Genomic DNA, 22,399 nt, shown 5'->3' on the forward strand with positions numbered 1-22,399 from the left:
CTGTATATACAATGTATAGTAATCTCCTGAGCTCCCCCTAGTGGTGGCTGTATATACAGTATGTAGTAATCTCCTGAGCTCCCCCTAGTGGTGGCTGTATATACAGTATGTAGTAATCTCCTGAGCTCTCCCTAGTGGTGTCTGTATATACAGTATATAGTAATTTCCTGAGCTCCTCCTAGTGGTGTCTGTATATACAGTATGTAGTAATCTTCTGAGCTCTCCCTAGTGGTGTCTGTATATACAGTATGTAGCAAATCCCTTAGCTCCCCCTAGTGGTGTCTGTATATACAGTAGATAGTAATCTCCTGAGCTCCTTCTAGTGGTGGCTGTATATACAGTATGTAGTAATCTCCTGAGCTCCTTCTAGTGGTGGCTGTATATACAGTATGTAGTAATCTCCTAAGCTCCCCCTAGTGGTGGCTGTATATACAGTATGTAGTAATCTCCTGAGCTCCTTCTAGTGGTGGCTGTATATACAGTGTGTAGTAATCTCCTGAGCTCCCCCTAGTGGTGGCTGTATATACATTATGTAGTAATCTTCTGAGCTCCCCTGGTGGTGTCTGTATATACAGTATGTAGTAATCTCCTGAGCTCCCCCTAGTGGTGGCTGTATATACAGTATGTAGTAATCTCCTGAGCTCCCCCTAGTGGTGGTGAATATACAGTATGTAGCAAATCCCTGAGCTCCCCCTAGTGGTGTCTGTATATACAGTATGTAGTAATCTCCTGAGCTCCCCCTAGTGGTGGCTGCGTATACAGTATGTAGTAATCTCCTGAGCTCCCCCTAGTGGTGGCTGTATATACAGTATGTAGTAATCTCCTGAGCTCCCCCTAGTGGTGGCTCTATATACAGTATGTAGTAATCTCCTGAGCTCCTTCTAGTGGTGGCTGTATATACAGTATATAGTAATTTCCTGAGCTCCCCCTAGTGGTGCTGTATATACAATGTATAGTAATCTCCTGAGCTCCCCCTAGTGGTGATGTATATACAGTTTATAGTAATCTCCTGAGCTCCCCCTAGTGGTGGATGTATATACAGTATATAGTAATCTTCTGAGCTCCCCCTAGAGGTGGCTGTATGTACAGTATATAGTAATTTCCTGAGCTCCCCCTAGTGGTGCTGTATATACAATGTATAGTAATCTCCTGAGCTCCCCCTAGTGGTGATGTATATACAGTTTATAGTAATCTCCTGAGCTCCCCCTAGTGGTGGCTGTATATACAGTATATAGTAATCTCCGGAGCTCCCCCCAGAGGTGGCTGTACATACAGTATATAGTAATTTCCTGAGCTCCCCCTTGTGGTGGCTGTATATACAGTATGTAGTAATCTCCTGAGCTCCCCCTAGTGGTGGCTGTATATACAGTATGTAGTAATCTCCTGAGCTCCTCCTAGTGGTGGCTGTATATACTGTATGTAGTAATCTCCTGAGCTCCCCCTAGAGGTGGCTGTATATACAGTATGTAGTAATCTCCTGAGCTCTCCCTAGTGGTGGCTGTATATACAGTATATAGTAATTTCCTGAGCTCCCCCTAGTGGTGGCTGTATATACAGTATGTAGTAATCTCCTGAGCTCCCCCTAGAGGTGGCTGTATATACAGTATGTAGTAATCTCCTGAGCTCCCCCTAGTGGTGGCTGTATATACAGTATATGGTAATTTCCTGAGCTCCCCCTAGAGGTGGCTGTATATACAGTATGTAGTAATCTCCTGAGCTCCCCCTAGTGGTGGTGTATATACAGTATGTAGTAATCTCCTGAGCTCCCCCTAGAGGTGGCTGTATATACAGTATGTAGTAATTTCCTGAGCTCCCCCTAGTGGTGGATGCTGATAAGTTTGTATTGTGTATCTAGTTTATACATTTGATGTAGGTCTAATCCTTCTCATGAATCTTGTTACATATAAATTTCATATATATTTGACAATTCTTGCCAGCTTTGGTAGAACGTACAGTACAGGAGGATGGGAGTGTTTGTCTTCTCCAGTACATGGTGCTCATGTTTGTATAGGAGATGAGTGGATGCCATTTTACTCTGGGCCTCAGGCAACCGAATACTTGGGCACACGTGAGCACGAAAGAACTGAGCACAATGTCCCCATCTCTAGTGCTCTGAACTTTTAGTGTACATCTGTCACTAGCAGAAGTGTTAAAGGGCAATTTCTATATAGTATTTAGTTCTATCTTCTACTCTAGTAACATCCAGAGCTGCAGTCAGAACCGGTGCTTGTTATGGAGACACTGGCATTGATACAATGTATCTCTAGTAGTCTATATTATCAGCTTATTGCCAATATTATGGGGGTTGTGAAGCATCATGGGGCACCAATAGCACATACATCTTTTTATATGATACAGTGGGTACAGAAACTATATAGACCCCATAACATTTTTTAGTCAATTGGTAAGGTCAAAAAAGTTCTTTTTTTGCTCATTAATGTTCACTCTTCTCCCATCTTAGCAGGAAAAAAGCACTATGGTCATAAGTATTCAGACCCTTTGCTGTGATACTTACAGTATATGTAACTCACATGCTGTCCATTTACTTCTGACCCTCTTTGAGATGGTTCTACTCCCTCATTGGAGCCCAGCTGTGTTTAATTAAACTGATTGGACAGCACATGAGAATCATGAGGTCTAAGGAACTGCCCAAGGAGCTCAGAGACAGGATTGTGGCAAGGCACAGATCTGTTCAAGTTTACAAAATAATTTCTGCAGGACTCAAAGTTCCTAAGTGGACAGTGGCCTTCATAATCCTTAAATGGAAGAAGTTTGGGACAACCACATTGCTGGGGGGGCAAAGGACAAATTAATGGGTGGCAGAGGGCACATTAATGGAGGGGCAGAGAGAACATTACTGGGGGGGGCAGAGTACACATTACTGGAGGGGCAGAGTGCACATTACTGTGGGGGCAGCGTGCACATTACTGGGGGGGCAGCATGCACATTACTGGGGGGGCAGAGCGCACATTACTGGGGGGGCAGAGAGTACATTACTGGGGGGCAGAAGGCACATTACTGGGGGGCAGAGGGCACATTACTGGGGGGCAGAGGGCACATTACTGGGGGGCAGAGTGCACATTACTGTGGGGGCAGCGTGCACATTACTGGGGGGAGCAGAGCGCACATTACTGGGGGGGCAGAGCGCACATTACTGGGGGGGCAGAGCGCACATTACTGGGGGGGCAGAGCGCACATTACTGGGGGGGCAGAGCGCACATTACTGGGGGGGCAGAGGGCACATTACTGGGGGGCAGAGGGCACATTACTGGTGGGGCAGAGTACACATTACTGGGGGGCAGAGGGCACATTACTGGGGGGCAGAGTGCACATTACTGGAGGGGCAGAGCACACGTTACTGGGGGGAGCAGAGGGCACATTACTGGGGGGTAGAGTGCACATTACTCGGGGGGCAGAGTGTACATTACTGGGGGGGGCAGAGCGCACATTACTGGGGGGGCAGAGGGCACATTACTGGGGGGCAGAGGGCACATTACTGGGGGGCAGAGGGCACATTACTGGTGGGGCAGAGTACACATTACTGGGGGGCAGAGTGCACATTACTGGGGGGCAGAGTGCACATTACTGGAGGGGCAGAGTACACATTACTGGGGGGCAGAGGGCACATTACTGGGGGGCAGAGTGCACATTACTGGAGGGGCAGAGCACACGTTACTGGGGGGGGCAGAGGGCACATTACTGGAGGGGCAGTGCACGTTACTGGGGGGAGCAGAGCGCACATTACTGGAGGGGGCTGAGTGTACATTACTGGGGTGGCAGAGTGTTCATTAGTGGAGTGCAGAGGGCACATTACTGGGGGGAGCAGAGTGCACATTACTAGGGTGCAGAGTGCACATTACTGGGGGGCAGAGTGCACATTACTGGAGGGCAGAGGGCACATTACTGGGGAGGCAGAGAGCACCTTACTGGAGGGGCAGAGAGCACATTACTGGGGGGTGCAGAGTGCACATTACTGGGGGGCAGAGTGCACATTACTGGAGAGCAGAGGGCACATTACTGGGGGGGCAGAGTGCACATTACTGGAGAGCAGAGGGCACATTACTGGGGGGGCAGAGAGCACAATACTGGGGGGGCAGAGAGCACATTACTGGGGGGAGCAGAGCGTACATTACTGGGGGGGCAGAGCATACATTACGGGGGGGGGGCAGAGTGCGCATTACTGGAGAGCAGAGGGCACATTACTAGGGGGGCAGAGTGCACATTACTAGGGTGCAGAGGGCACATTACTAGGGTGCAGAGGGCACATTACTGGTGGGGCAGAGTGCACATTACTGGAGAGCAGAGGGCACATTACTGGGGGGCAGAGCACACATTACTGGGGGGAGCAGAGCGTACATTACTGGAGGGGGCTGAGTGTACATTACTGGGGTGGCAGAGTGTTCATTAGTGGAGTGCAGAGGGCACATTACTGGGGAGGCAGAGAGCACCTTACTGGAGGGGCAGAGAGCACATTACTGGGGGGTGCAGAGTGCACATTACTGGGGGGCAGAGTGCACATTACTGGAGAGCAGAGGGCACATTACTGGGGGGGCAGAGTGCACATTACTGGAGAGCAGAGGGCACATTACTGGGGGGGCAGAGAGCACATTACTGGGGGGGCAGAGCATACATTACTGGGGGGGGCAGAGTGCGCATTACTGGAGAGCAGAGGGCACATTACTAGGGTGCAGAGGGCACATTACTGGTGGGGCAGAGTGCACATTACTGGAGAGCAGAGGGCACATTACTGGGGGGCAGAGCGTACATTACTGGGGGGAGCAGAGCGTACATTACTGGGGGGGGCAGAGAGCACATTACTGGGGGGGGGCAGAGTGTTCATTAGCGGGGTGCAGAGGGCACATTACTGGGGGGGCAGAGTGTTCTTTAGCGGGGTGCAGAGGGCACATTACTGGGGTGGCTGGGTTCACATTACTGGGGTGCAGAGGGCACATTAATGAGCAAAATATAGAGAACTTCTTTGATCTTACCAATTGACTGCAAGGAAATAAAGAGTGAAAACTTTAAAGGGGTCTGAATACTTTCCGTGCCCCCCGTATGTTCAGTGGTGAATTACATTCTGAATTCTGACTATTTCTTAAAAATCTGTAACAAATGTTTCCGCGCTGGGCGGTGGGCAGCGATGTCTTTACAATTAAAGGCAAGATCAGGTAGCGCCAGCCTTGTGCCCGTCTTCCACGTCTCCCCGATGCTGTCCAGGCCCCATGTCTTGTCATTGATTACCAGCAGGAGAGACCATCAAAGAGACTGTGAGACACGACGCCGATCCTTCCCTTTGTCTCTGTCCTATTAAAACTGTTACATTTCCCATTATCTGCCGCGCCGCTGCGACAACAAGACAAAGACGCCGCTTCTTCCTCTTCATCTAACAGGTACTACATGTGCGGGGGACCCTCTAAAGACCCATGGGGAGACGGGGATGGGAAACTGAATCTGAATCTGAATTTAACATTTTCGCAGAGCGGATGACCTAAATTCAATGCTCAGCCCTCACAAATAGGAAAAAAGTTACCAAGAACAGCAAGGTGTAAAGTGTAACTGAAAGTGGATCATAAATCATGGCGGCTCTTCCCCCATGACTCTAGACTCTAAAGCAGGCAAACCATGTTATAGAGCAATTTGTGCAGTATGTTACAGAGCAGGAGGAGCGGAGAAGATTGTATATAGTGTCCTATCTGCAGGCAGCATGTTATAGAGCAGGAGGAGCTGAGCAGATTGCATATAGTGTCCTATCTGCAGGCAGCCTGTTATAGAGCAGAAGGAGCGGAGAAGATTGTATATAGTGTCCTATCTGCAGGCAGCCTGTTATAGAGCAGGAGGAGCTGAGCAGATTGTACATAGTGTCCTATCTGCAGGCAGCATGTTACAGAGCAGGAGGAGCTGAGCAGATTGTACATAGTGTCCTATCTGCAGGCAGCATGTTACAGAGCAGGAGGAGCGGAGAAGATTGTATATAGTGTCCTATCTGCAGGCAGCCTGTTATAGAGCAGGAGGAGCTGAGCAGATTGCATATAGTGTCCTATCTGCAGGCAGCCTGTTATAGAGCAGGAGGAGCGGAGTAGATTGCAAATAGTGTCCTATCTGCAGCAGCCTGTTTTAGAGCAGGAGGAGCTGAGCAGATTGTACATAGTGTCCTATCTGCAGGCAGAATGTTATAGAGCAGGAGGAGCTGAGCAGATTGTACATAGTGTCCTATCTGCAGGCAGCATGTTATATAGCAGGAGGAGCTGAGCAGATTGTACATAGTGTCCTATCTGCAGGCAGAATGTTATAGAGCAGGAGGAGCTGAGCAGATTGTAAATAGTGTCCTATCTGCAGGCAGCATGTTATAGAGCAGGAGGAGCAGAGAAGATTGTATATAAAGTCCTATCTGCATGCAGCATGTTATAGAGCAGGAGGAGCTGAGCAGATTGTACATAGTGTCCTATCTGCAGGCAGCAGGTTATAGAGCAGGAGGAGCTGATCATATTGTACATAGTGTCCTATCTGCAGGCAGCATGTTATAGAGCAGGAGGAGCTGAGCAGATTGTACATAGTGTCCTATCTGCAGGCAGCATGTTATAGAGCAGGAGGAGCTGATCATATTGTACATAGCGTACGAGAAGGAGGGTCCACTACTGCCTCGTCCGATTCTCTTTGCTTTTGGGTCGGAGAGCTTGTTCAGAACTGTAGACAACATGGGGGAAGGGGGGTATAAAACCCTCCATAGTAGGTGAAGAAGTAGTAGCGGGGCATGTGAGGTTAGGGTGGTCTCCAGAGCTGGGATAATATTCCTCGCACAGCTGGGAACACTTTCTTGTGGCGCGGGGGTCTCAGTGATTCGCTGTCCGGAGCCGAGAACAAGAGAGCGAGATGACGGATCGATTTCTTCCTCCTCACATCCTTGGAATGTCGTGAACTTTTCACATAAACATCTGTACATGGAAGTGGAAACAGGAAGCGCTCGGGTTCTGTTCTCACTGCAGCTTTCATGTTTTTGGAAGCTTTTTTTTTCCACTTTTTCAGTTCGTTTTGTAACCGAAAATCTTCCTCCTATGTGTTACTTACCTGCGCCTTGACTTTTCCCAGCAACTGCCCCCATTGTTGTGTTTTGCTTTATTCTCCCCTGGTTAAGACCCCAAACAGAGTTATGACCATGACTTTGCTGAAAGGGAACCTGTCAGGGGTGACCATGCAGACGGGAGATAGTGGTAGGTCCCCAGATCTCTATATGTCGCTATTAGCATCAGGACTCACACACTCCAGAACAGGGCCAACATGTTAAAGGGAACCTGTCAGCAGGTATGACCATGTAAACTACAGGCAGTGTTATGTATTGTCCCTGGAGAGATGAATAATCACACATTTGTGTATGTTGTTAGTAGCAGCAGGACTGTGAAATATGTCTTTATATTACAGAATTGTACTGGGGTTGTGTATCCTCACACTGCTGTGCTCTGTGCTCTCTGCAGCCAGTGTTATGTATTGTCCCTGGAGAGATGTGTAATCAGACCTTTGTGTAGGTTGTTAGTAGCAGCAGGACTGTGATATATGGATTTATATTCAAATATTTACTGGGGATGTGCCCTCACACTGCTGTGCGATGGGCTCTCTGCAATGTTAGGCATTATCCATGGAGAGATGTGTAATCATACCTTTGTGTGTGTTGTTAGTAGCAGCAGGACTGTGATATACGTCTTTATATTACAGAATTGTACTGGGGTTGTGTATCCTCACACTGATGTGCTCTGTGCTCTCTGTTGATAGTGTTATGTATTGTCCCCGATGTGTAATCAAACCATTGTGCATGTTGTTAGTAGCAGCTGGACTGTGATATATGGATTTATATTCCAGGTTTGTAGCTTTTCCAAGTGCACTGGGGGTATTCTCACACTGCTGTGCTCTAAACTCTCTCCATTAAACTGTTCCACGGCCACTCCTCTGTTTTCTGAGTGACAACATTAGTATTCAACCAGAATCCTGCTAAAGCTTTTACTCAGAGCAAAAGGAAAGGGCTGTAGATGAGCTCAATGCAGGGAACACTGATCACAACAGTGTGAGAACACTTGGAAATTTCACTACCCTGAAATTTAAATATTTCCATATTTCACAGTCCTGCTGCTACTAACAACATATACAATGGTATGATTACACATTTCCCCAGGGACAATACCTAACACTGGCTGCGGAGAGCACAGAGCACAGCAGTGTGAGGTCTGATTACACATTTCCCCAGGGACAATACCTAACACTGGCAGCAGAGAGCTCAGAGCACAGCAGTGTGAGGACTGATTACACATCTCTCCAGGGACAATACATAACACTGGCTGCAGAGAGCACAGAGCACAGCAGTGTGAGGTCTGATTACACATCTATCCAGGGACAATACATAACACTGGCTACAGAGAGCACAGAGCACAGCAGTGTGAGGTCTGATTACACATCTCTCCAGGGACAATACATAACACTGGCTGCAGAGAGCACAGAGCACAGCAGTGTGAGGTCTGATTACACATCTCTCCAGGGACAATACATAACACTGGCTGCAGAGAGCACAGAACACAGCAGTGTGAGGTCTGATTACACATCTCTCCAGGGACAGTACATAACACTGGCTGCAGAGAGCACAGAGCACAGCAGTGTGAGGTCTGATTACACATCTCTCCAGGAACAATACATAACACTGGCTGCAGAAAGCACAGAGCACAGCAGTGTGAGGTCTGATTACACATCTCTCCAGGGACAATAGATAATACTGGCTGCAGAGAGCACAGAGCACAGCAGTGTGAGGTCTGATTACACATCTCTCCAGGGACAATACATAACACTGGCTGCAGAGAGCACAGAGCACAGCAGTGTGAGGTCTGATTACACATCTCTCCAGGGACAATACATAACACTGGCTGCAGAGAGCACAGAGCACAGCAGTGTGAGGTCTGATTACACATCTCTCCAGGGACAATACATAACACTTGCTGCAGAGAGCACAGAGCACAGCAGTGTGAGGTCTGATTACTCATCTCTCCAGGGACAATACATAACACTGGCTGCAGAGAGCACAGAGCACAGCAGTGTGAGGACAAGTGCACTTGTTGAAGAAAGTCACCTATATACAGTATGCATAACATATAATTGTGTGATATGACATATAACAAGGCTGGGGTGTCAGTGCTTCCTCTGCACCCCCATATAAGAAGATTATTCATCACCCTATATTATACCAGGACTCTATAACATAGGACTGACCAATACGTTACATGGTCTCACATCACTGTGTCTGAGGCTCCATGAACTTGTATGGGAGGAAGGAGGAGGGTGCAGCCAAATTACACAGAGATCCCACACGTCTGGCCAACATTTACATCAATATGATTTCCAATACATTCTAAATATTCATTGCTGAACTAAAGGGATTCCACAGAAAACTGCAAAAATAACACCAGCTGCAAATATGTCTAACAATACATGCCCAGGTTATACCGGCTGTACATATATCATTATATACAGGGGATCCCCAGGTTATACCGGCTGTACATATATCATTATATACAGGAGATCCCCAGGTTATACCGGCTGTACATATATCATTATATACAGGAGATCCCCAGGTTATACCGGCTGTACATATATCATTATATACAGGACATCCCCAGGTTATACCGGCTGTACATATATCATTATATACAGGGGATCCCCAGGTTATACCGGCTGTACATATATCATTATATACAGGAGATCCCCAGGTTATACCGGCTGTACATATATCATTATATACAGGAGATCCCCAGGTTATACCGGCTGTACATATATCATTATATACAGGGGATCCCCAGGTTATACCGGCTGTACATATATCATTATATACAGGAGATCCCCAGGTTATACCGGCTGTACATATATCATTATATACAGGAGATCCCCAGGTTATACCAGCTGTACATATATCATTATATACAGGAGATCCCCAGGTTATACCAGCTGTACATATATCATTATATACAGGAGATCCCCAGGTTATACCGGCTGTACATATATCATTATATACAGGAGATCCCCAGGTTATACCGGCTGTACATATATCATTATATACAGGAGATCCCCAGGTTATACCAGCTGTACATATATCATTATATACAGGGGATCCCCAGGTTATACCAGCTGTACATATATCATTATATACAGGAGATCCCCAGGTTATACCAGCTGTACATATATCATTATATACAGGAGATCCCCAGGTTATACCGGCTGTACATATATCATTATATACAGGAGATCCTCAGGTTATACCAGCTGTACATATATCATTATATACAGGAGATCCCCAGGTTATACCGGCTGTACATATATCATTATATACAGGGGATCCCCAGGTTATACCAGCTGTACATATATCATTATATACAGGAGATCCCCAGGTTATACCAGCTGTACATATATCATTATATACAGGAGATCCCCAGGTTATACCGGCTGTACATATATCATTATATACAGGGGATCCCCAGGTTATACCAGCTGTACATATATCATTATATACAGGAGAACCCCAGGTTATACCGGCTGTACATATATCATTATATACAGGAGATCCCCAGGTTATACCGGCTGTACATGTATCATTATATACAGGGGATCCCCAGGTTATACCGGCTGTACATATATCATTATATACAGGAGATCCCCAGGTTATACCGGCTGTACATATATCATTATATACAGGAGATCCCCAGGTTATACCGGCTGTACATATATCATTATATACAGGAGATCCCCAGGTTATACCGGCTGTACATATATCATTATATACAGGAGATCCCCAGGTTATACCGGCTGTACATATATCATTATATACAGGAGATCCCCAGGTTATAGCGGCTGTACATATATCATTATATACAGGAGATCCCCAGGTTATACCAGCTGTACATATATCATTATATACAGGAGATCCCCAGGTTATACCGGCTGTACATATATCATTATATACAGGAGATCCCCAGGTTATACCTGCTGTACATATATCATTATATACAGGAGATCCCCAGGTTATACCGGCTGTACATATATCATTATATACAGGAGATCCCCAGGTTATACCGGCTGTACATATATTATTATATACAGGAGATCCCCAGGTTATACCGGCTGTACATATATCATTATATACAGGAGATCCCCAGGTTATACCGGCTGTACATATATCATTATATACAGGGGATCCCCAGGTTATACCGGCTGTACATATATCATTATATACAGGAGATCCCCAGGTTATACTGGCTGTACATATATCATTATATACAGGAGATCCCCAGGTTATACCGGCTGTACATATATCATTATATACAGGAGATCCCCAGGTTATACCGGCTGTACATATATCATTATATACAGGAGATCCCCAGGTTATACCTGCTGTACATATATCACTATATACAGGAGATCCCCAGGTTATACCGACTGTACATATATCATTATATACAGGAGATCCCCAGGTTATACCGACTGTACATATATCATTATATACAGGAGATCCCCAGGTTATACCGACTGTACATATATCATTATATACAGGAGATCCCCAGGTTATACCGACTGTACATATATCATTATATACAGGAGATCCCCAGGTTATACCGGCTGTAGATATATCATTATATACAGGAGATCTCCAGGTTATACCGGCTGTACATATATCATTATATACAGGAGATCCCCAGGTTATACCGGCTGTACATATATCATTATATACAGGAGATCCCCAGGTTATACCAGCTGTACATATATCGTTATATACAGGAGATCCCCAGGTTATACCAGCTGTACATATATCGTTATATACAGGAGATCCCCAGGTTATACCGGCTGTACATATATCATTATATACAGGAGATCCCCAGGTTATACCAGCTGTACATATATCATTATATACAGGAGATCCCCAGGTTATACCAGCTGTACATATATCATTAAATACAGGAGATCCCCAGGTTATACCGGCTGTACATATATCATTATATACAGGAGATCCCCAGGTTATACCGGCTGTACATATATCATTATATACAGGAGATCCCCAGGTTATACCGGCTGTACATATATCATTATATACAGGAGATCCCCAGGTTATACCGGCTGTACATATATCATTATATACAGGAGATCCCCAGGTTATACCGGCTGTACATATATCATTATATACAGGAGATCCCCAGGTTATACCAGCTGTACATATATCATTATATACAGGAGATCCCCAGTTATACCGGCTGCATGTATATCATTATATACAGGAGATCCCCAGGTTATACCGGCTGTACTTATATCATTATATACAGGAGATCCCCAGGTTATACCGGCTGTACATATATCATTATATACAGGAGATCCCCAGGTTATACCAGCTGTACATATATCATTATATACAGGGGATCCCCAGGTTATACCGGCTGTACATATATCATTATATACAGGAGATCCCCAGGTTATACCGGCTGTACATATATCATTATATACAGGAGATCCCCAGGTTATACCAGCTGTACATATATCATTATATACAGGAGATCCCCAGGTTATACCGGCTGTACATATATCATTATATACAGGAGATCCCCAGGTTATACCGGCTGTACATATATCATTATATACAGGAGATCCCCAGGTTATACCGGCTGTACATATATCATTATATACAGGGGATCCCCAGGTTATACCGGCTGTACATATATCATTATATACTGGAGATCCCCAGGTTATACCAGCTGTACATATATCATTATATACAGGAGATCCCCAGGTTATACCGGCTGTATATATATTATTATATACAGGAGATCCCCAGTTATACCGGCTGCATGTATATCATTATATACAGGAGATCCCCAGGTTATACCGGCTGTACATATATCATTATATACAGGAGATCCCCAGGTTATACCAGCTGTACATATATCATTATATACAGGAGATCTCCAGGTTATACCGGCTGTACATATATCATTATATACAGGAGATCCCCAGGTTATAGCAGCTGTACATATATCACTATATACAGGAGATCCCCAGGTTATACCGGCTGTACATATATCATTATATACAGGAGATCCCCAGGTTATACCAGCTGTACATATATCATTATATACAGGAGATCCCCAGGTTATAGCGGCTGTACATATATCATTATATACAGGAGATCCCCAGGTTATACCGGCTGTACATATATCATTATATACAGGAGATCCCCAGGTTATACCAGCTGTACATATATCATTATATACAGGAGATCCCCAGGTTATACCGGCTGTACATATATCATTATATACAGGAGATCCCCAGGTTATACCAGCTGTACATATATCATTATATACAGGAGATCCCCAGGTTATTCCGGCTGTACATATATCATTACATACAGGAGATCCCCAGGTTATACCGGCTGTACATATATCATTATATACAGGAGATCCCCAGGTTATTCCAGCTGTACATATATCATTATATACAGGAGATCCCCAGGTTATACCAGCTGTACATATATCATTATATACAGGAGATCCCCAGGTTATACCGGCTGTACATATATCATTATATACAGGAGATCCCCAGGTTATACCGGCTGTACATATATCACTATATACAGGAGATCCCCAGGTTATACCGGCTATACATATATCATTATATACAGGAGATCCCCAGGTTATACCAGCTGTACATATATCATTATATACAGGAGATCCCCAGGTTATTCCGGCTGTACATATATCATTACATACAGGAGATCCCCAGGTTATACCGGCTGTACATATATCATTATATACAGGAGATCCCCAGGTTATACCGGCTGTACATATATCATTATATATAGGAGATCCCCAGGTTATACCAGCTGTACATATATCATTATATACAGGAGATCCCCAGGTTATACCGGCTGTACATATATCATTATATACAGGAGATCCCCAGGTTATACCAGCTGTACATATACCATTATATACAGGAGATCCCCAGGTTATTCCAGCTGTACATATATCATTATATACAGGAGATCCCCAGGTTATACCAGCTGTACATATACCATTATATACAGGAGATCCCCAGGTTATTCCAGCTGTACATATATCATTATATACAGGAGATTCCCAGGTTATACCGGCTGTACATATATCATTATATACAGGAGATCCCCAGGTTATACCGGCTGTACATATATCATTATATACAGGAGATCCCCAGGTTATAGCGGCTGTACATATATCATTATATACAGGAGATCCCCAGGTTATACCGGCTGTACATATATCATTATATACAGGAGATCCCCAGGTTATACCGGCTGTACATATATCATTATATACAGGAGATCCCCAGGTTATACCGGCTGTACATATATCATTATATACAGGAGATCCCCAGGTTATACCAGCTGTACATATATCATTATATACAGGAGATCCCCAGGTTATACCAGCTGTACATATATCATTATATACAGGAGATCCCCAGGTTATACCGGCTGTACATATATCATTATATACAGGAGATCCCCAGGTTATACCGGCTGTACATATATCATTATATACAGGAAATACCCAGGTTATACCGGCTGTACATATATCATTATATACAGGAGATCCCCAGGTTATACCGGCTGTACATATATCATTATATACAGGAGATCCCCAGGTTATACCAGCTGTACATATATCATTATATACAGGAGATCCCCAGGTTATACCGGCTGTACATATATCATTATATACAGGAGATCCCCAGGTTATACCGGCTGTACATATATCATTATATACAGGAGATCCCCAGGTTATAGCAGCTGTACATATATCATTATATACAGGAGATCCCCAGGTTATACCGGCTGTACATATATCATTATATACAGGAGATCCCCAGGTTATACCAGCTGTACAGATATCATTATATACAGGAGATCCCCAGGTTATACCGGCTGTACATGTATCATTATATACAGGAGATCCCCAGGATATACCAGCTGTACATATATCATTATATACAGGAGACCTCCAGGTTATACCGGCTGTACATATATCATTATATACAGGAGATCCCCAGGTTATACCGGCTGTACATATATCACTATATACAGGAGATCCCCAGGTTATACCGGCTGTACATATATCATTATATACAGGAGATCCCCAGGTTATACCGGCTGTACATGTATCATTATATACAGGAGATCCCCAGGTTATATCAGCTGTACATATATCATTATATACAGGAGATCCCCAGGTTATACCGGTTGTACATAGATCTGTCTGTAGTGTACACAGGGTTGTACAATTGTTATATGTATACACAGTGCGAGTGCCGTCATTCATCATATATACAATAATAGAGGAGCCCCGGGGACTGGAGGACGCGTCGTGTGTAGATACGTAACACAATTATGTATCTAAAATTACTACAGGTTTTACTCCTATTGGATGTCAGCACAGCGGACAGTATCACAAATGATAGAATTAGATACACACCTCAGCAGGAAGTATCACACAGCATAGGATCAGATACACAACTCTGCAGACTATCACACATAATGGGATTAGATACACAACTCAGCAGACAGTATCACACATAATGGGATTAGATACACAACTCAGCAGACAGTATCACACATAATGGGATTAGATACACATCTCGGCAGACAGTATCACACAGGGTGGGATTAGATACACAGCTCAGCAGACAGTATCACACATGATGGGATTAGATACACAGCTCAGCAGTCAGTATCACATAGGATGGGATTAGATACACAGCTCAGCAGACAGTATCACATAGGATGGGATTAGATACACAGCTCAGCAGACAGTATCACACAGGGTGGGATTAGATACACAGCTCAGCAGTCAGTATCACACAGGATGGGATTAGATACATAGCTCAGCAGTCAGTATCACACAGGATGGGATTAGATACACAGCTCAGCAGTCAGTATCACACATCATGGGATTAGATACACAGCTCAGCAGACAGTATCACACATCGTAGGATTAGATACACAGCTCAGCAGTCAGTATCACACATGATAGGATTAGATACACATCTCAGCAGACTGTATCACACATGATATGATTAGATACACAGCTCAGCACACAGTATCACACATGATGGGATTAGATACACAGCTCAGCACACAGTATCACACATGATGGGATTAGATACACAGCTCAGCAGTCAGTATCACACAGGATGGGATTAGATACACAGCTCAGCAGACAGTATCACACAGGATGGGATTAGATACACAGCTCAGCAGTCAGTATCACACATCATGGGATTAGATACACAGCTCAGCAGACAGTATCACACATCGTAGGATTAGATACACAGCTCAGCAGTCAGTATCACACATGATAGGATTAGATACACAGCTCAGCAGTCAGTATCACACATGATAGGATTAGATACACAGCTCAGCAGTCAGTATCACACATGATAGGATTAGATACACATCTCAGCAGACGGTATCACACATGATATGATTAGATACACAGCTCAGCAGTCAGTATCACACATCATGGGATTAGATACACAGCTCAGCAGACAGTATCACACATCGTAGGATTAGATACACAGCTCAGCAGTCAGTATCACACATGATAGGATTAGATACACATCTCAGTAGACGGTATCACACATGGTATGATTAGATACACAGCTCAGCAGTCAGTATCACACATTGTAGGATTAGATACACAGCTCAACAGACAGTATTGCACATCGTAGGATTAGATACACAGCTCAGCACACAGTATCACACATGATGGGATTAGATAAACAGCTCAGCACACAGTATCACACATGATGGGATTAGATACACAGCTCAGCAGACAGTATCACACATGATTGGATTAGATACACAGCTCAGCAGTCCGTATCACACACCAATGTCTTAAATCCTTGGGGCTTCTACAACATCTCTTCTCTTCTAAGGAGAGAACACCTCGGGGTGTCGGATGTGGGTGCAGGGGGAGGTGGGTGCCGGGACCCCTCTCACATCCGCACTGCAGCTAATTATTGTCTGGGACATGAGACGTCTTCTAGACAAGTCCTTACACATCTCCCTCAGACATCGGAAGGACTGAGTGTCGTGGGATCCAGCACCCATGACACCCGCTCGCTCACAAATACCTAATTTGGTTTCAGTCGGTTCAAATTTGTCTTAATTTAGAGGATCCTGGCTCGTTACCCGGCCCGATAATTACTGACACAGATACATTACACGTCAGTTCCCCAAATGTAATTACACCTCTGCCTGGCAGGTCGTGGATACAGCGGATTGTTGGGATACACGTCATTGCTGGTGCGCCCCTTGTGGTCTACCAGGGCATTACACAGGGAGGATTTAATACTGATATACTGCAGACACTAGGGGGAGCTCTGCGAAGACAGATTATCATTTGGGTTTAAAGGGAACCTGTCAGCTCCACTACCCCCACAAAACCACAGATAATACTTGGTCCTGCAGTCTGCAAAAGCTGTTATTATCATTCCTGAATGTTGTTGCATCCCTGTAAAATAGTGGAGGATACAAGTTCCCTTTAATGGGAACCTGTCAGCCGGACCAGGTGCTATTTGTGGCTTTGTACGATTAGTGGAGGATACGGGTTCACTTTAAAGGGAACCTGTCAGCAGATGAGACTATACAGACTGAGACTGTATAGTCCCAAGAGAAAGGTGTAATTATACCTTTGTGTATGTTGTTAGTAGCAGCAGGACTGTTAAATTTGGATTTATAATCCAGGATTGTGCTCAGGTTGTGTCCTCACACTGCTGTGCTCTGTGCTCTCTGCAGGCGGTGTTACGTACTGTCCCTGGAGAGATGTGGAATCATATATTTTTTGTATGTTGTTAGTAGCAGCAGAACTTTGATATATGGATTTATATTGCAGGGTTGTACTAGGGGCGTGTCCTTACACTGCTGTGCTCTGTGCTCTCTACATTGAGCTGCTACACAGCTCCTCCCCTCTGCTGACTGAGGTAAGTGTATGTCACTGATTGGACGTCCTAAGAGTATGAGATACAATGTAACTCTTGTGAATTGTTTGTGTAAATATTACTTTGTAACTTGTATAATATTGCAGTTAACCCCTTATTCCCCTCCTCCTGTCTCACGGGACGTCTCCCGTCCGCACCCTGACTATTCATCTGCTGAACACACAAATATTTTGTGTTTGCTTATACGGCGACCACCAAATGTGTCCAATCCTCACCCCCCGGAATATCCGGAACCAGAACCATATAGACAGGGAGGGGAGGCTGCGCTATTATACTCGCCCTGCCTAAACGAGACAATGTCTCCAGCGTTACCATAGATACCTTATGTTCTATTTTATGGTAATATACAGCCCCAAATATAGAGATCCTGTCCCACTTCATCACCTTAATCCTTCCTAGAGACCATATGCTGAGCTATATCCTTGCACATGCTACTTAAAGGGAAACTCCACTTTAACCTATTTCTGCAAATTGAAGTAATAGTTCAGATTTACTGCAGTCGGCAGTGCTATTACGTCTGTGGGTATATCACCGGCTCACCAGCGAAGCCGGCGCCATATACAGCAGGTGACCCTCCCCCCACCGTAACACCCGCAGTCCAAGATAGCTCAGATCACAGATATTAACCCCTAAGGTCAATGCATGACCCCAGCGGGTGCTTAAAGGGGGATCCGATAATTTTTGTGTGAGCCCCAGGGTCCTATGAAGAACCCCAGGGCTGCCGGGTGCCACTGCCTGCCGGATACAGCTTCCTGGAGGACCTTGCCGTGATTGTCAGTACATGCGTTGAGTCTGGGCTGACAGTTAATGTACACTAGCCAAAAAAACAACCAAAAAAAAAACAACTAAAAACTTCAATATAATTTGCAAAAAAAATTCTTCATTTATCAATACATGACATACGACAGCATATCATAGTTTAGCAATATATTTAGAAAGTCCTTAAAGGACATTTACCACCAGGATGAAGGATTGTAAACCAAGCACACTGACATACTGGGGTGCGCCCCCTCTTGCAGGATCCGCAGTCCTTTAAGCTTTCTATGGCTTTACTTTTAATAAAAAAAGGTTTAAAAGTTATGTAAATGAGCCTGTGGGGCACCAGGCTTCATTAACACCTATGGAGCCCAGAGCCCCCCAGGCTCATTTGCATAATTTTAAAAGCCTTCTAAAAAAAATGACAGAGCATAAGAAGCTAAAAGAAGAGCAGATCCTGGCACCCAGCTGCATGTCAGTGTGCTTGTTTTACAATCCTTCATCCTGGTGGTAGATGTCCTTTAAAGTCCTTAACATTTGATGGACTTTCTCAATATACTGCTAAGCTATGTCATGCATTGACAAATGAATAATTTTTGCAAATCGAATTGAAGTTTTTGTCGTCTATATGTTTTTATGGAGTTTTCAAGGATCTCCTGGACCATCGCATTACTGACATTCCACACAAGAAAGTCGGAATACCAGCACATTGACATTACCATACACTGCAGTGCATCAGTATTGCGGTGTATTAGCTTTAACAAGACAGCGCTTGATCAGCTGGGTCAAAATATAAAAATGTTAAAAATAAAATAAAAAAAAAACAATATTGTCAGCAAAAACTCCCTAAACTCCCCATTCCACATAAAAATGTACGAAAGTTGTAAAAACACAGAGGCTCCTAGTTATGAAGTGTGCACAGTCTACAATAATCTGACGCACCATGTGTCATTGTGTGTTATATGCATCTCATGGATCTCATCACCTCTGATCTCTGATCTCTCTTTCTATGTGTCAGATACTAGTACAGGCGGTCCCCTACTTAAGAACACCCAACTTACAGACAACCCCTAGTTACAAACGGACCTCTAGATTTTGATAATTTATTCTACTTGAGCCCTAGGCTACAATAAACATCTGTAACAGTTATCACAGGTGTCTGTAATGAAGCTTTATTGTTAATCCTGGTTCTTATGACAACCACACATTTTTAAAATCCAATTGTCATAGAGGCCCAAAACATTTTGACTGTGGTTACAATTATAAAATATACAGTTCCGACTTACATACAAATTCAACTTAAGAACAAACCTACAGAACCTATCTTGTACGTAACCCGGGGACTGCCTGTACAATGTTCTGAAGGTAAATGAAAGTGTAGATAAACCCTGGACCCTGATAATCTAAGTACATTGTCAGCACACAGCATCTCATAGCACTAGAGGAATCATGAAGTGTCTGCTCAGAGAGTCCCAGACCACTTTTGTTTTTGTTTATTCAGCCCTAAAATTTACAAGTTCATGCAGGATAAAATGAGAAAAAACATCTCAGATTTTGTTAAAAGGACAAGAGAAAACCCCAAAAAAGTCACCCCATTTGAAAACTACACCCCTGAAGGAGTGTAGTAACATAGAAATTTAGATTTATTGGTTGATTTAGCCGTATTAGGGCTTATTTTTTGTGTGATGAGTTTTACTTTTCATTAGAATCATTGTGTTGTAGATGTGACCCTTTTGATCACTTTTTGTTGCTTTTTTTGTTTGGGTGGATGTGTTTTATTTATTTGTATTTTATTTTATTGTTGGGGTTGTTATGGATGTGGTGGTATACTATATGCACTAATTGTGTGGGGATTTTCACTTTGTTATGTAGGAGTTTGGTCATTTATGGGTCATTTGGGGGACTTTTATTACTTTTTATTTTACTTTTTTATTTGCAAATATTTTATTTTTACATTCTTTTTACTGTTTTACTCTCAGACTTGAACAAGTGATCATTTGATCGCTTGTTCAAAGTAATACACTGCCATACTGATGCAGATACCATGCAGATGCATAGGCTGACACACTCCGACAGGATCTGTCATTGTGCTGCTGAAGGCAGTTGTGGGGTCCTCGTCCAGACCCTGGTGCTGTCATGGATATGATTGGGGCCCCGCAAAACCGGTGTGAGAGGGGGGGGGGGGGGAATCCGTGTCTGGGGCATACAGAGAAACCTTACCAGAGCCACTTGGTGCTATAACTTTACAGGCCGTCACACTGTCTGCTTCTCCCCCTGCTCCCTCAGCACTTTTGACCTCCCACTGACTGCTGTAATAATCTCACACAATTTGAGGGGAAGTGCTCCTGCACAGTGTAACCACCTGTGTCAGGCTGTAGCAAGGAGGGGCTCTGGTAACAACCCCCAGCAACTTTATGACTTGGTTTTAGAAGGCTGGAGGCCATGGATAACAAATAGAAGAAGATTGCATCATGCTTGATATTCATGGTAGATTTCCCTTAATAAAATCCGCCTCAAATTGTAGTATCTGAAAAATGCATCACATCATGTAAAAAATAAGCCCTCATCTGTCTACAATTACAAAATAATAAAAACTTTTATAACCTGTATAATGTGACATTGTTCCCACTGCTGCCCCTTCCCCTCAGTGCCCGGCCCTGCGCCCCTTCCCCTCAGTGCCGGACTGTGCGCCCCTTCCCCTCAGTGCCGGACTGTGCGCCCCTTCCCCTCAGTGCCGGACTGTGCGCCCCTTCCCCTCAGTGCCGGACTGTGCGCCCCTTTCCCTCAGTGCCGGACTGTGCGCCCCTTCCCCTCAGTGCCGGACTGTGCGCCCCTTCCCCTCAGTGCCGGACTGTGCGCCCCTTCCCCTCAGTGCCGGACTGTGCGCCCCTTCCCCTCAGTGCCGGACTGTGCGCCCCTTCCCCTCAGTGCCGGACTGTGCGCCCCTTCCCCTCAGTGCCCGGCCCTGTGCCCCTTTCCCTCAGTGCCAGACTGTGCGCCCCTTCCCCTCAGTGCCGGACTGTGCGCCCCTTCCCCTCAGTGCCGGACTGTGCGCCCCTTCCCCTCAGTGCCGGACTGTGCGCCCCTTCCCCTCAGTGCCCGGCCGTGCGCCCCTTCCCCTCAGTGCCGGACTGTGCGCCCCTTCCCCTCAGTGCCGGACTGTGCGCCCCTTCCCCTCAGTGCCCGGCCCTGCGCCCCTTTCCCTCAGTGCCAGGTTGTGCGCCCCTTCCCCTCAGTGCCCGGCCGTGCGCCCACACAGCAGTTCACCATGTGGGTGTCATTTTTTTTGTGCATTTTGTCATTCATTCCATTGTCAGTTTGTAACTTTTTTATCTAATTGAAACAATTTTTCAAAAATATTTACAAATATATTGCACCCCTTTTAAGCACCTAAAGGATTAACAAACTTCCATACAATCTATAATTGGGTCTTTTATGGGTTTTTTCTAGTATTTGGGCCACTCGTGTCATTAGGGGTTTAACTGATGATTTTTACTTCTAAAACCTGCCGAAAATATTCTGTTACTTTCTGCATTTTCTCTATTTATTTTGTTCTAATTTTGAGCAGTGGAAACTTTTCTGCTCCAGTCACACTCCAAGC

General features: G+C 44.7%; 1 protein-coding gene across 2 annotated transcripts in view; it reads left to right on the forward strand.

Annotated features, from left to right (window-relative positions):
* ITPKB (inositol-trisphosphate 3-kinase B) overlaps positions 1-22,399 on the forward strand; it is a 165,204-nt gene that overhangs the window by 47,788 nt on the left and 95,017 nt on the right. For both annotated transcript variants that reach the window (XM_072140004.1, XM_072140005.1), the window contains exon 2: positions 17,937-18,024. The gene's annotated coding sequence lies outside the window, so the exon portion shown is untranslated. The remainder of the gene's footprint in view (positions 1-17,936; positions 18,025-22,399) is intronic.

This window comes from Engystomops pustulosus, chromosome 3, assembly GCF_040894005.1.
Source record: "Engystomops pustulosus chromosome 3, aEngPut4.maternal, whole genome shotgun sequence".
NCBI classification, from domain to species: domain Eukaryota; kingdom Metazoa; phylum Chordata; class Amphibia; order Anura; family Leptodactylidae; genus Engystomops; species Engystomops pustulosus.